Source organism: Panthera leo, chromosome B2 (genome assembly GCF_018350215.1).
Source record: "Panthera leo isolate Ple1 chromosome B2, P.leo_Ple1_pat1.1, whole genome shotgun sequence".
NCBI classification, from domain to species: Eukaryota; Metazoa; Chordata; class Mammalia; order Carnivora; family Felidae; genus Panthera; species Panthera leo.
In genome coordinates this window covers 49,658,918-49,673,220 of record NC_056683.1, presented here as the reverse complement: position 1 = coordinate 49,673,220, position 14,303 = coordinate 49,658,918, and the positions used below count along the sequence as shown (strand labels likewise).

The 14,303-nt window shown below is 40.1% G+C and overlaps 1 protein-coding gene across 3 annotated transcripts in view; it reads right to left on the bottom strand.

The window, feature by feature from the left end:
• PAQR8 (progestin and adipoQ receptor family member 8) overlaps nt 1-14,303 on the bottom strand; it is a 116,794-nt gene that overhangs the window by 46,569 nt on the left and 55,922 nt on the right. The window contains exon 3 of one of the 3 annotated variants that reach the window (XR_006202643.1): nt 4,980-5,134. The exons of the other annotated variants lie outside the window; for them this stretch is intronic. The gene's annotated coding sequence lies outside the window, so the exon portion shown is untranslated. The remainder of the gene's footprint in view (nt 1-4,979; nt 5,135-14,303) is intronic. 3 annotated transcript variants of the gene reach the window in all.

Here is a 14,303-nt window from a genome sequence, read left to right as displayed (position 1 = left end):
ATGGCAAATGAAAGTGTGGATATTAAAATACGAGGACTTTACTTATTCTTTAGAAGAATGAAAAGCCCCAGAATAAATAGCCCTGGTTGCCCCCATCTTGAAATATCCTAACAATTATGTTTCTTCCCTTCACTTTGCTCCTAATTCTTAGTCATTTTATACTGGGGGGTCGGGGGGTGGAGGATGGGTAATCCCTGACCCTGGCAAATCAGAGGAGTTGAACTTGCAAGACTAAGGTCAAAAATTTGGGAAAGTAAACATTTTTTTAGTCTGTCCAACTCCAGTTCAATCTGGGCTGTGTTCTAAAGGAAGATCTAGAAGAGAAATTTCTCGGCTTTAGGACTAGTGAAGAAGAGCCATGTGAATTCACCCAGGATGGAAAACTGAGACTTGAACCTCTGGCCTTTGCCACATCCCCCACTGCTGTGTTGGTGGGGGAAGTATACAACCCTTTATAGCTCATTTCTGTCTATCATCTATCATCTAAATTAGGTTGATGAGCAAAGGCACAGACCATCCTCTGTTAAAGAGTGGTGGGGTAGGGCCAGAATCTGCTATAGGGGCAGAGAGTTCTGTCCACTGCCTTTTAGTTGATGTCTATCTAAAAGAGACTTATCTTGGCTCTTGGGTCTTTTAAAGAGCATGGAAAAATGAAAATGGCAATCTTGGACAAGAAGACTAACAATTGCATTATTCATGCTAGATTCTGGCTTGGTTTCAGGGTTTTAATAATTTTAAAAAGAAAAAAAATCAGTGCAACAATTGACTGGTTTAAGCCAGCACCTGTTCACTGAGTCTGTTTTTACTGCCCAGGGGCAAGCTAGGGAGCTGGAACTGGCTTGTCCATGTGGCCATCTGGAAGACCTCTCAGAATAGAGGAGATCTAAGGCTATATACCCAGCCCAGATCTTAGGAGTGGAGTAGACAAATTGGAATCTTCATATGTGTACCTCTCTGAATGAGCTCAGCAACCTGAATGTTAAGCCAGGTTTAAAGTTATAAGTTTGGTCAAAAGTGACCTTTGGTTTATTGAGACACAGGGTCTTGAGCTGACCTCTCTTACATCATTACATCATTTTGTAATTCCCTATGAACTTCTTTGGTTTCTCCACTAGACTGCAAGCTCCTAGGCAGCAAGTTTTGTGTACATGCCATTTGTTGCCACACCCATATGACCTAGTACATAGTATGTGCTGGAAAAAAAATATCACTGAATAAGTGAACAAATAATGTAAATACATGGCATATTTGGAATCCAGTTAGCCCAGGAGTCCATGATCATTAAGTCCAGATCCCTTACGGGAGGTAGGATGATCTAGAAATGGGACTAGAAAAGAATATGCCCCAGGGGTGGAAACAATGAGGACAAGAAAAAGCCACTGAGGAGAAGCATGTTTTCCCATTTGGGAGAGGGGGAAAGAGAAGGAAAAAGAATGAGAAAGGGTAATTCTGGGTCCCCAGCAGGATATGCTACAGAAATATACCTTTTTTTTTTTTTTTTTTTTTTTAATCAAACTGAATTGAATTGAAGTAAACTGAATTCATCCTGAAGAGTTCAAATTAAAGTAAAATCCTTGGGGCACCTGGCTGGCTTGGTCGGTACAGCATGAAAGTCTTGATCTTGGGGTTGTAAGTGTGAGCCCCACATTGGGTGTAGAGATGACTTAAAAATAAAAATCTTTTTCCAATTCTGTGTCTCCCTCTCTCTCAGTCCCTCTCCCCCTCATGCTCTCTTTTTCTCAAAAACAAACATTAAAAAATTAAAAAAAAATCTTAAAAGAAATAAAGTAAAATTCTTCTCCCTCCCAATTAAATTAGATTTCTCCAGTTATTCGTCCCACTAGACTATGATTCTTCAGCCCTGAAGACACTCAGGGAGGAAACTGGGAGCCACTCTGGGCATAGAGATCCAAACTTTTTTGGGTCTTTCTCCCCAAATGTTCCTGACAGCCTCCAAGAATTACCTAACACTTTGGGTGTTTTGACCAGAGTCCTAGAATCCTGGCAACGCCAATGTGAAGTTTCAGCAGGAATCTCACAGGGCAAATAGTTTCTGGGGTAAAATATGATGACTGTGGCCTGACCAAATTAACTATGATCCATGCATGAGATAGAATACTATACTGTCTTCAAAAATCATGCAGACCACATGGCATAGAGAAACTTGCAGTCTGTAGTTCTGTGGTTTAACAAAACAGAGCAGGCTGTGCAGTGTAATCCAGTTTTTTAAAAAAGACATATATGGGGGTGCCTGGTTGGCTCAGTCAGTAGAGGATGCAACTCTTGATCTTGGGGTTTAACTTCAAGCCCGTTGGGTGTAGAGATTACTTAAAAATAAAATCTTATAAAAATAAATATAAATTTAAATATATATCACAAGAAAAAAAAAAGAAAGAAAGAAAAGCAAAAGAAAGTTATGCACTCATAATGGTTATTTCTCGATGGTGATATTCCAGGAGAACTTGAGTTTCTTTTTTATAACTTTCATCATTTTTCAAAATATCCTTAATAAAATAAACATGTAAACAAATGGCTGTTGTTCATTGTTCTGCACATAAGTATAACTATAATGGACTATAATTAACTGTACATTATTACAGGACAAAAATATAATGAAATTAATTATAGCAATTGTGATGTGTTGGTGCTTTGTGAGTACCCTATGTTTCTGACCTCATAACAACAGCAAACAGTATCTTTATTCTCTTTTTAAAATAGATGTTAAAAGAAGTAACTTGCTTAAGGCAACCATAAACTGTGTCAGAGTCACCCCATCATCAGTGGTGCTGGGGAAGCAGATGGCAGGGAGGTCAAAATCAGCATGCTTGGATTCCAAGAACTCAAGGTTCTCGGAGGGGACGCTGAGTGCAATATGCAAGGTGCCCCTTCTCTTAACAGCCACTAATGGGCATGACTGGCTCCATCAGCCAGCTCCTTTGGACCTGAACAACCTCCTTTCCTGCCATGCTCCTCTTTAATGGTGCATTCGACATCTCTCATCCCCTCTATTAAATCAGGGCTAGAAGAGAACTGTGCTGGCTGATCCAATTTTATTGAGATTGAGTCCAGTAAACTGTGCAACAAGATGAGGCCTGGCTACTTTAAGTCTCTCTCTCCCTTCTCTCTACCTCTTTAGACAAATCCAATTAGTCCTAATCCCTCTATATTTTTGACAAGGGGGTCAGCAAATCATTTAGGTCAGAAGGGAAATATCTTATTTGGATCCTGTGAGGCCACTAAATAAGATTTTAGTCTGGAGACGTAGGGACATGTGCCTATTATTCAATATGCAGTAGTCCTATTATTAATTCTTTCATCTATTCAGGAAATATTTATTGAAGACCATGTAAGTGCTAAGAACACTTTGCTAAGACCTAAAGATAAAAAGATACACTTGATGCAATCTCCATCCTCCCCTCTAATAGAGAAGACATATTTATACAAATAATTATGATACAAGGGCTATAAGAGAGGGATACTGGACATTATGGAAAAACAAGGGAGGAGCGCCTAGTTCCTTAGTCACCTGGTGTTTTAGTGTTGGAAGGGTCAGCAAAAGCTCAAGGTGAGTCATGAAGGATGAGGTCTAAATAAGCAAACTGGAGAAGAGGGAACCATTCGGCCTGAGGAAACAGCAGAGACAAAAGCCAAGAGGCACACAACAGCACCACACTTGCAGGAATAACAATGGCTAGTGTGTAGGGCACATATGGATGCAACCCCTGCTTACAGCCTGCAACAAGGAAGGAAGAGACGGTACAGTCCATAACCAAAGAGTTTTACTGTCTGTCACTAAATCATACGTGTAGAATATTAAAGAAAGTAAACGCAACCCTTTACTTTGGGTTCCAGTGGCATGTTTCAACTCATAAAATCCTCAGGGGAAGAGAGAATTCAGAAGCAGCTCCTCTTACCCCACTGATTCCTCTAACTAGCACCAAGATTTAGTATCAATATTCGTGGTGGCCATGTGATCTGTACCCCGAGTAAGCAAGGACTGGAGATCATCCCTCCGCTTTGGGCTCTCTCTGTCTCTCTCTGTCTCCTCTCTCCTGCTCATTTCTTTGGTACATTTAAACTTTTTCATTCCCTTCACTCCCTGCTGTGCTCGCATCCCACCTCTTCTTGTGGTCAGTCTTCGAGAGGCTGCCAATCACTCAGTTCCATCCACCTCTGCGGCTGGACTGGGTCAGGGGCTTCAAATCAAGTGGGTGGGGGAAAGAGCCTAAGAGCTGGCCTCATAGTCAAATATCTGAAAGATCTTCAGACCTTTCATGTGGCCTCATTTACTGTTTGCTAGCCAAGCAATTTTGAATTGTTATATTAAGCCCGTCAATTTCTCTGCCTTGGGGAACAGTCTCAGCTTTGGTGATAGGTAGACCACGGAGATTGAGAAAATTGGAGAAAGAAAATCCATCCTACCACATGGGAGAAACCATGGCAAGGGGTGATATGGGAGAAGGAAGCAGGGGTCACATAATAAAGGACTACACATGTCCTAGGAAGGAACAATGAAACTGCACAATGATTCCCCACCAGAGTTGGGGATGGGGGCAAACCCCCTTCATGTCATCAATTTCTCTGCTATTGTAGGTTCTTGTTCTGATGGGAGCATGGCATAGCCCCCAGGTGTATTGGGTCACTACAATAGATAGACACTTATAAACAAGGAAATTGCATGAGATATTTTGTTTTTGACGTATTTTTCTGGAGGCAATGTGGGAGAAGGAACTGAGACTAGTGAGGCTGGAGGCATGAGAAACTGGGAAAAGAGACTGGTTAGGAGGCAGTTGCAGTCAGATAGACATGAGCTGATGAGGGCTTGAAGGAAGGCAAGGGTATTGTGGATGAAGAGCAAACACCAGATTTAAGAAGCATCTAAAAGGCAAAATCAATAATAGCATTTGGTGACTAACTGGAAGTAGGAGGTTGGATCCCGGTGCTGTGTGCTTATATAAAAATACAGATCGCTGTATTACCTAGGTCATAGTTCTCATCTCACTGTGTCAGAATTCTTGATTAAATAGTCTTCCCAGTATCCTCCGCAGAGGCTGAAACCATCTGGTATCCCAGCGCTGTTTCCAGCACATAGCACCATGCCTGATACATAGCAGGTCTTTAAAAAAAATATTAACTGAAAAGATAAACAAACGAATGAATGAATTAATTAATTAATGAATGAATGAAAGGCATAAAGAATGACCTACACATGGATGGCTTAAATGACTGGATAGTCAGGGAAGCTGTCAACTAAAGGAGGAAGTACTGGAAAAAAAAGGAGGGTGGCCTCCAAAACTGCAATTTTATTTTCCTTATGTTGGGTTTGAGGTGCCTGTGGGATCTTCCGAGAAGATGTTCAGTTGCAATGGGAGCCCAGGGGAGGGTTCTAGTCTGGCATTATAAAGTAGGTAGTTGTCAGTGAATTGGCAGACATTCATAGCACAGGCAGAGGTAGGACAACTCTGCAGAGTGAAGCAAAGAGGACTAAGAGAAAAGAAGTTATTTCTAACCAGAAGGCTGGTGTTTTTTTTTTTTCTTATTGTTTGTGTTTTTATTGAAATATAATTCACATACCATACATTTCATCATTTTGAAATGTGAAGTTAAGTAGCTTTTAGTGTATTTACAATGTTGTACAACCATCACCACTATCTAATTCTAGAACATTTTCGTCATCCTCAAAAGAAACCCCATACTCATTAGCTGTCATTCCCCATTCTCTGTTCCCGCCAGTCTCTGGTAATCACAAATTATCTGTTTCCATGAATTTGCTTATTCTGGATATTTTATTTAAATGGGAGTCCTCTAATATGTGACTTTTGTGTCTGGCTTCTTTCACTTAGCATGATGTTTTCAAGGTTCCTCTGTATTTAGCATGTGTCTGCACTTCATTCAGAAGGCTGGTGTTTGATCTTTAGCAAAGTTTCTTGTAGTCCCATCTTTGATCTATAAGGCTCCCTTGACCTTTTGAGTACATCCCTCAAAGTCCAGATGGTGGGTCCCTTCGTTAATCCATAGAATTTGGAAAATCTTTATGCTTGCCCCTTCTCCACTCATGCTCTGCCTCTCTCTCTGAAAAATACATAAACATTTCTAAAAAATGAAAAAAAGGGGCACTTTTTTTCTGGGTGGCTTGGTCAGTTGAGCATCCAACTTCGGCTCAGGTCATGATCTCTCAGTCCTTGAGTTTGGGCCCCACATTGGGCTCTGTGCTAACAGCTTAGAGCCTGGAGCCTGCTTCGGATTCTGTCTCTCTCTCTCTCTGCCCCTCCTTCACTCATGCTCTATCTCTCTCTCTCAAAAATAAATAAATATTAAAAAAACCAGAAATTCTTTATGCTTAAAGGAGCCATAAAAATCATCCTCAGCTACTCTCTGAAGGCATCCCTGACTTCTCTGGGCCACAAGAATGTCTTCTTTTTTCTGACTCCCAGGGCACACACTGTGTGCACTTTGCAATTAAATGCCTGTAAATTTTCTGTCTTCCGTCTCAAATCAGAGTGAAAGAGAGTATGGAGTGTCATGTGCTATATTTTTCTTCTATTGTTTACAACACTTAACACAGCATTCTATGGAATTATTCCTCCAATCAAATAGAAACCAAAATGACACTTAAATTATCTCTCTAATTGCTAAAATGTTTCCAGGAACACTATTACTTCATTTTTAAAATGGATTTGACTATTTTTTCTTAGACTTTGTAATAGATTGCTCTTTGATTAACTGTCCAGTTCATGATTATTTCCCATTTTCTAGAAACTGGTCCTCTTCTGTCCCTATCCCAGGCTGATACAGCTAGAAAGCCCTTGTCCAGCTATACTGGGTCTTTATGGCTCATGTTCATTCTCAGTGGCTGGTGCTCATTTCATACCAACTGTTAAATATTTTCAATATTTTCTTATACTACCATTTACATTGTAGTTGCAATAGTACACAGCAGCTCCCTCCTCCCCGCCACATATGACTATGTCACTCTAGTCACAGCTAGATGGTCCAAGAAAATGTACCTGACCCAAGCCTTGTCAATTAGTCTGCCTTCATGAAGAATTTGGATTCAGTTCATCCTTAATCTATATGATGTTTTGAACAACAAGAAAGTCAATTCAGGAGATATTGGCAGCATGCAAACTGGAAAACTAGACAGAGCCAGTTGGAGCAAATGAGAGAAAGAAAACAGTGAGGGAGTCTTTCCTACAGAGAAGGGCCTGCAGGAGATGAATCTAGAGTCTTAATGTCTCCAAACCCTTGGTTCTAATTCATTCTTGCAGGCTGGCTTTGTCTCTACCCTTGAGCTCCAGTGCCTATGTATCTTTAGGTGTTGAGTTGTTTATGAAGGTACTAATATTCTTGTTTGGGGGGGGGGGAGAACCTGAAAGGAGAAGAGCTACTTTTGTTTAATTCTTTTCCCCTCACTCCTCCATTTCACCAACTCCCAACCCCTTGCACCAGGTTGATGCTCAGCTGGCATGCACCTTTGTGACTGTATAGGATGTTAAATATTTTGTATATCATCTTGGTTCTCCAGTCCTCATCCCTGCACCCTCACAACCCTCTCCTGCATGTTCTTGCCGGCACAATGGGATGAAGGATCAGAATCGGGTTCTGTTTGAGTCAAAGGAAAATACTAAAGTGCCATTCCTTGCACACGACAGTTTCCAACATATATCTCTTTTTAGCTTTTTAGCTAGCTCCAGTGAGTTTCTATTATTGATAATCAAAGAAGTTCTAATTGAGAATGCTTTTAATGTAAACATTAAGATTTTTTTTTCATGAAGATGGAATAGACTTTAGAAATTACTCCATCATTGGACAGATGAGAAAGCAGATCCAGAAAGCCAGAGACCTTGAAAGCATCACACAGACATGTGAGAGTGGAGACTGTAGGTCTCCTTGTATTCTTCTGGGTGTCTTTCCCTTCAACACTCCCTCTCCTTCTCTGCCTCAGACCCTTGGCATCATGCACATATGGAAGATGCTTGCATCATTTAATGGCAGAAGAAATTACAGTAATTAGTGCTTGTATTACATGCCCTGATAACTGTCACTGATAAGGAGAGTACAACTTCATTTTAGGGGGTGTGGGCCACTTTGAGTCTATCAACAATCCTTGTTGAACTGATAGAAGATATTGACTGTGGCTGACAAGCAAGAATTGATGCACACTGTGGTATGGTGGTTTAATTCATTAATTATCAAATAAAGACAGCACTGAACTGTCTAGGACACATTAAGAGGATTTTCTGCTCTTTGCTTTGCTACTACCAAGCTTTCTGACCACCCCCACCCAATGGCACCACCATATCACAACACATCCTCTTCCATTAGAATTGTCACTCCACTTTCTGCAGCCTCTGTCCTACTCTACAGTTGGCAAAGGAAAGTGAGGAAACATAGAATGTCTTATAACATCAAGGATCTCTCCTGTATCACTGGTTGTGAAATGGTCCCTTGATTGGTCAAGTCCTAGCCGGGCGGCAGGTAGCACAGCAGGATGCCTCATGTCTAGCCAGACACTTTGAGCAAGCCAAGGTGAGACATGATGACAGTCTGTAGACACTTTGCATGCCTGCCAGGCTGGAGTGCCTGTCATCTTAAGGCATAAAACACCAAGCTGGATGGATTCAAGAGATTTAGTTCATGCTCCTAAGGTAACAGTCCTGTGGTTTGGTTTTGACCCCACTTCAGTCACTACTTTCAGTACGGCTGCAGATACATTATTTAAATCTTCTCCATTTCAGTTTGTTTATTCAAAAGTACACCACTGACTTACTTCTGAGTCTCTGTTATTTAGAATCTCATGGCTTGGCCTATGCTATTTATTTTGCTTCTTTTTAAGTCTTATTTACTTATTTTGAGAGAGAGAGAGAGGGGGAATCTCAAGCAGATTCTGTACTGTCAGTGCAGAGCCAGAAGCAGGGCTCGAACTCATGAACCATGAGTTCATGACCTGAGCTGAGATCAAGAGTCAGACACTTAACTGACTGAGCCATCCAGCTGCTCCTATGCTTTTTATTTTGTTAAATATTTTTTCATTTGTTACCAAAAGAATCATATTTAGCCAAATGACCAATGTCTACCCCAGACTGTAAATTTCTTGAAGACAAATACTGTTAATTGTTTGGCATACTGCCAGGATAGCAGCACTTACAAATCCATTAAAACCTTGAGTATAACTACTTAATAATGATACTTCAATTCAATTTAGCAGCAACATATTGACTTCTTCTGTAGTGGGTATCTGTTTCTGCCAGCATCTTTTCCTTTAGGAACTCACGCTCCCTCACATGGCAGTGCTAACAGTCACATTTCCCCACTTGCCCTGGCCTGTGGGTCAAGAATGGACGCAGGCTGGCTGATCAGAGTTTCCTAAACCCTTGGAAATAGGGGTGAATATGTAACCCACACTGGACCCTTTGGTGTTTTCTCTGGGATTGGAAGGAATTATTTGTAAAGAGATACATATCTGCTTAGTGAGGACAATTCAAACTCAGTGCTTGAGAGACTCTGTCTGAGAATGAAACCATAGACCTAGTTCTGGCCTATGCAACTTAAAGAAAACCACCTGGACTTGGATCTGGAAAAACGTCTGTTGGTAAAGGAGATAGTCATGATCCCTTTTATTTTTCCTCACTTCTGACTTGGTTGGAAGTCATGGTTGGAACTGAAGCAGCCATCTTGAGACCATGAGGGAAAGACAAAGAGAATCACAAAGATGTCAATCCTGACATCTTTGAACCCCTCGAACAATAAATAGCAATTACCTTACTCCAGCTAAGCTTTGACAAGCTATAGACCCTAAGCCAAGTTTGTGTTTGTAAGCCTCGGAGGCACTGCCTGGCCACCACCAATATATTAGGGATTCCACTGTTGGCAACAAGTGGGAACTGAGTGGTGGACTCTCAGTCTGGAGATTGGTGACTATGTGAGTCCCCTTGTTTCTGGCTAGCTGCCCAAGTTGATATGCTGGGCTCACAGGAGTATAGGATGCACAGGACTCTGGATGTCACTGGGGCAGAGTGACATTGACCAGTGAGGTAGCCATCCCTCCTACCTACCTGGCCAGGCCCCTCCCACGTGTGCTGATAAGCTCTTTCTCGCAAGAATATCTTTTTTTTTTTTTTTTTTTTTTTTTTTCTCGCAAGAATATCTGCAGCAAAAGGCAACTACAGAGGAGAAGCATGAGTAACACCCACATGGCCCACAGCAAACAAATGGGGCAGGGCACGAGTTTTCTCTCTTGTTACAGAAGTGCTTACATGATAATCTTTGACTTTACTTTTTGGCTCACAAAGTCTAAAATGTTTACTACTAATATTATAGAAAAATTTAGTAAGCTTTTTCTATAATATTATTACATCTTTTTCTATTGCTCTAGGCAATACCTGTTATGGTAGTGAGAAAAAAAGTCCCCTTTTTAAAAAGACACTTCAGGGGCGCCTGGGTGGCTCAGTCGGTTAAGCGTCCGACTTGGGCTCAGGTCACGATCTCGCGGTCCGTGAGTTCAAGCCCCGCGTCGGGCTCTGGGCTGATGGCTCAGAGCCTGGAGCCTGTTTCAGATTCTGTGTCTCCCTCTCTCTGACCCTCCCCTGTTCATGCTCTGTCTCTCTCTGTCTCAAAAATAAATAAACATTAAAAAAAAAAAAAAGACACTTCAGTCAAGTTTCTTGTGATTTGTAGCAAAAAACATGCCTAACTTATTCTTGTAAGTAGGACTTCACTAGACAAAGATGTTCTAGGTAGAGTTTTTGGGGGCACAAATGAGAAACAAATATCCCTGAACAGGGACAGAGAAACAGCAGCTGATGAGCCAGCCATGTGTGAGGAAAGCAAGACCTCTAGTGTGGCTTGAGAACAAGGTTAGCAGCAGAGCCAAGTAATTAAAGACATCTTTCAAAGTTGTATGTCGACCCATTAGTGGGAAAAAACCCAAATGTCCTTTACCGGGGAATGGTTAAACAAACTGCCATACCTCTGTCTTATGGAGTACCACTCAGCAATAAAACAGAATGAATCATTGATACAGGCAACAGCTTGAATAGGTCTCAAGGGAGTTATGCTGAGTGGAAAACAAAAAATCTCAAAAGGTTATATACTGAATGGTCCCATTTATATGACATTATTGAAATGACAAAATTATAGAGATGGAGAACAGATTTGTGTGTGCCACAGGTTAGGGCATGGGGAAAGGGCTGTGGCTATAAAAAACCACAAGGAATTCCCATGATGGAACTGTTCTGTATCTTGACTGTGGTGGTGGCACGTGAATCTACACCTGTGATAAACTGTGCACACAAAATGAGTGCACACAAAAGTGGTTACATTTGAACCAGGTGGGTGGATTGCATTCATGTCAATATCCTGATTGTAATATTGCACTCTGGTTATGCAAGATGTTACCATTGGGGGAAACTGGATAAAAGGTATATGAGATTCCTCTGTGATATTTCTCTTTTAAAAAATATTTTTTTTATTTGTTGAGAGAGAGAGAGAGAGAGAGAGAGAGAGAGAATGAGGATGAGTGGGGAAGGGCAGAGAGAAAGGGAGAGAGAGAATCCCAAGCAGGCTCTATGCTCAGCTCAGAGCCCGATGTGGGCCCCAGTCCCATGAAGTGTGAGATCATGACCTGAGCCAAAATCAAGCGTTGGACGCTTAACTGACTGAGCCACCCAGGAGCCCTTCCTCTGTGATATGTCTTACAACTGATGTGAATCTACAAATATCTCAAAATAACAAACTAAAAAATACATGAAAAAGGGATGGTAGCTTGAGCTTGGCAGGGTCTATGAGAAAACAGGACAAGATGTTGAAGAAAGATGGAGGAATGTGTGTTCATAACAGAAGTTGGGAATACTGAGAATCTGGATATGTAGCAAGCCAACTCGACTCATATGGAACTTGTTGTATCAACACTATCGGAAACTTCATTCATATTCACTGAATTCTATTTCAAGTAATTTGAGAACCTGTTATATTTCAGGCAACTTGATAGAACATTTTCTACTGGCTTCCCTTGAATTAAATTATAAAATGAGCTCTTCTTGGGGAAAACTTTTAACCTACCAGTACATTGACTTATATGCAATATGCTACTTATTTTATTTCCTGTTCATATATGTGGAAGACAAAAAAAGAAACTTTTCTAAAAATATTCAGTGTAAGTAACTAAATAAGTTATTCTGAGAATTAAAGACAAAAGGGAACCCTCGTTACTATTGTGTTTCTCAAGGTAAGGTATGTTCTCTTAACGTTTTTACATTAATTGAATATAAAAGTTTAAAATACTGCTGCAAACCAATCATAAAAAGTAGCCCTGTCTAAGGGCCTTTCTTGCTTGAAGAAGCTGAAGTTTTTGCACTTTTCCTACTTCAAAATACCTAAAATACTGTCTGCATAGGGAATATTGGCATTTTTTAAGATTACAATAGTTCCTATTTGTGGTCTATATAACGGCTTTCCTATGAACTCCCAAAATTTCCAATTATTCGACATACATCACAGTTACTTATTGTGATTTTAGAGGACGTTAAATATCAGTTCAAGTTATCCCCATTAAGAAAGTGGGGGAAATGTTTGTGTATAAAGATATATTTTCATGGTTATTAGCTTGAAAATAAAAAAACCCAAGAATGATACGGTGTAGCAGTACATAGACCGCTGTCTTTGCTAACGCAAGGTAACTATGTTTTGTTTTATGTGCTTTGCAAAGGTTCTGCATTTTCATCTTCATCCTCCTCCAACAAGTCACCAAGTATCTTGTTTGCTCTCACTTATGATTATTGTACATGTTTATCTTTCTGCTTTCCAGACTTGCTTTCTATTTCAAATGGATTTCTCCACTCAGATCAAAAGCACACTGTCCCATTGGCACTTCCTTAAAATGCTGCTGGGGAACAGTTCAGGCAGATGCCTGGGGGTTGAGGTCGGCTTCTCTCCTGCTTTGGAAACCACTCTTTCAGGAGATTCCTAGACTCCTCCCTCTTGCTGAATTCTTTTCATCCAGGATTGTTAGGAGGTTCCTGAGCAACATCAAAATCCAGTGGTTGAGCATCTCAGTGTGCTCTGGGGGACTAAGAGATGCTGATTGAAATCATCCCGTGCTCCTTGTAATCCATTTCTGAACTATCAGGGCTTACAGTTCCTTGTAAAGTCTCAGCCTCATCAGCAGCAGCAAGCTGAGCTCTAGATTCTTTCCTCATAAAAAAGCCTTGGTTTGGGGGCTCCTCAGCATGGCATAGAACATCTCCAACCTCCTACAGCCACAGCGAATGCAGCTCAGAGCACAGGGCAACTGCATTTCTCACTGTGGTGAGGACAGAAGCACATGGGCTGCAAGCAGGATTTTAAAAGAGCATCAAAAGTATAGAAAAGAAGGAAAGATAGTGTATTGTAAATAGTAAGGATAAGTATTGTTTTGTAAGATGTTTATTTTAGTTATATTTGTGTATATATATGTTAGGTCATAATGTAACACACATATATTACATATTCAGCATATAATATATAGCATGTAATTGTAATATTGTATGTACTATAATATGCTATACAGTATATATGGTATTATAGTAAATATAGTGTATGATCTTATATATATAATTATATATGTATACCATAAGTATTTTTTACATTTGACCCTATATATATATATATATATGTACATACATACAACTAAAACAAACATTTTACAAAATAATACTTCCCTTTACCATGTACAATAGACTATCTTTTCTCTTTTATATATTATATATTTTATATGTAATTTATAATACATAATTATATATTATAGAGTACATAATTTATATAATTATATATTATATTATTACATTAAAATATATTATAACTAAAATTATGTTATATTTAATATTTCTTATTGTAGAAAAATCTCTAGAGTAAGCCTTCTAGCAAGATGGGTCTTATATAATGTAAACTCTATTACTTTTGCCATAGTCCATCGGGTAAAAGCAAGTCATAGATCCCACCTACACTCAAAGAGGGGATCACACAGAGGCATGAACAGTAGGAAGTGGGAATCATGAAGGGTCACCCTAGCATCTATCTGCTGCAGACACCATGAAAAGCCAGGCCTTGGTCATATACCAGCTCAGTTACCAGAAGATGGGGGTGGGAAAGCTTTCTGGAAAATTAAAGCTATAGCTTCCAGTTCACATGAAAATGAAAGAGACAATCTGAAAATAGAATTGCTGAGATACGGCAACCACTGAGTATGGTACAGGAAATGGAAGAGAGAAGCATGACTCAGGGCTTTATAGCCAGTGATTGGAAAGAGGGCAATGCTATTACTGAAT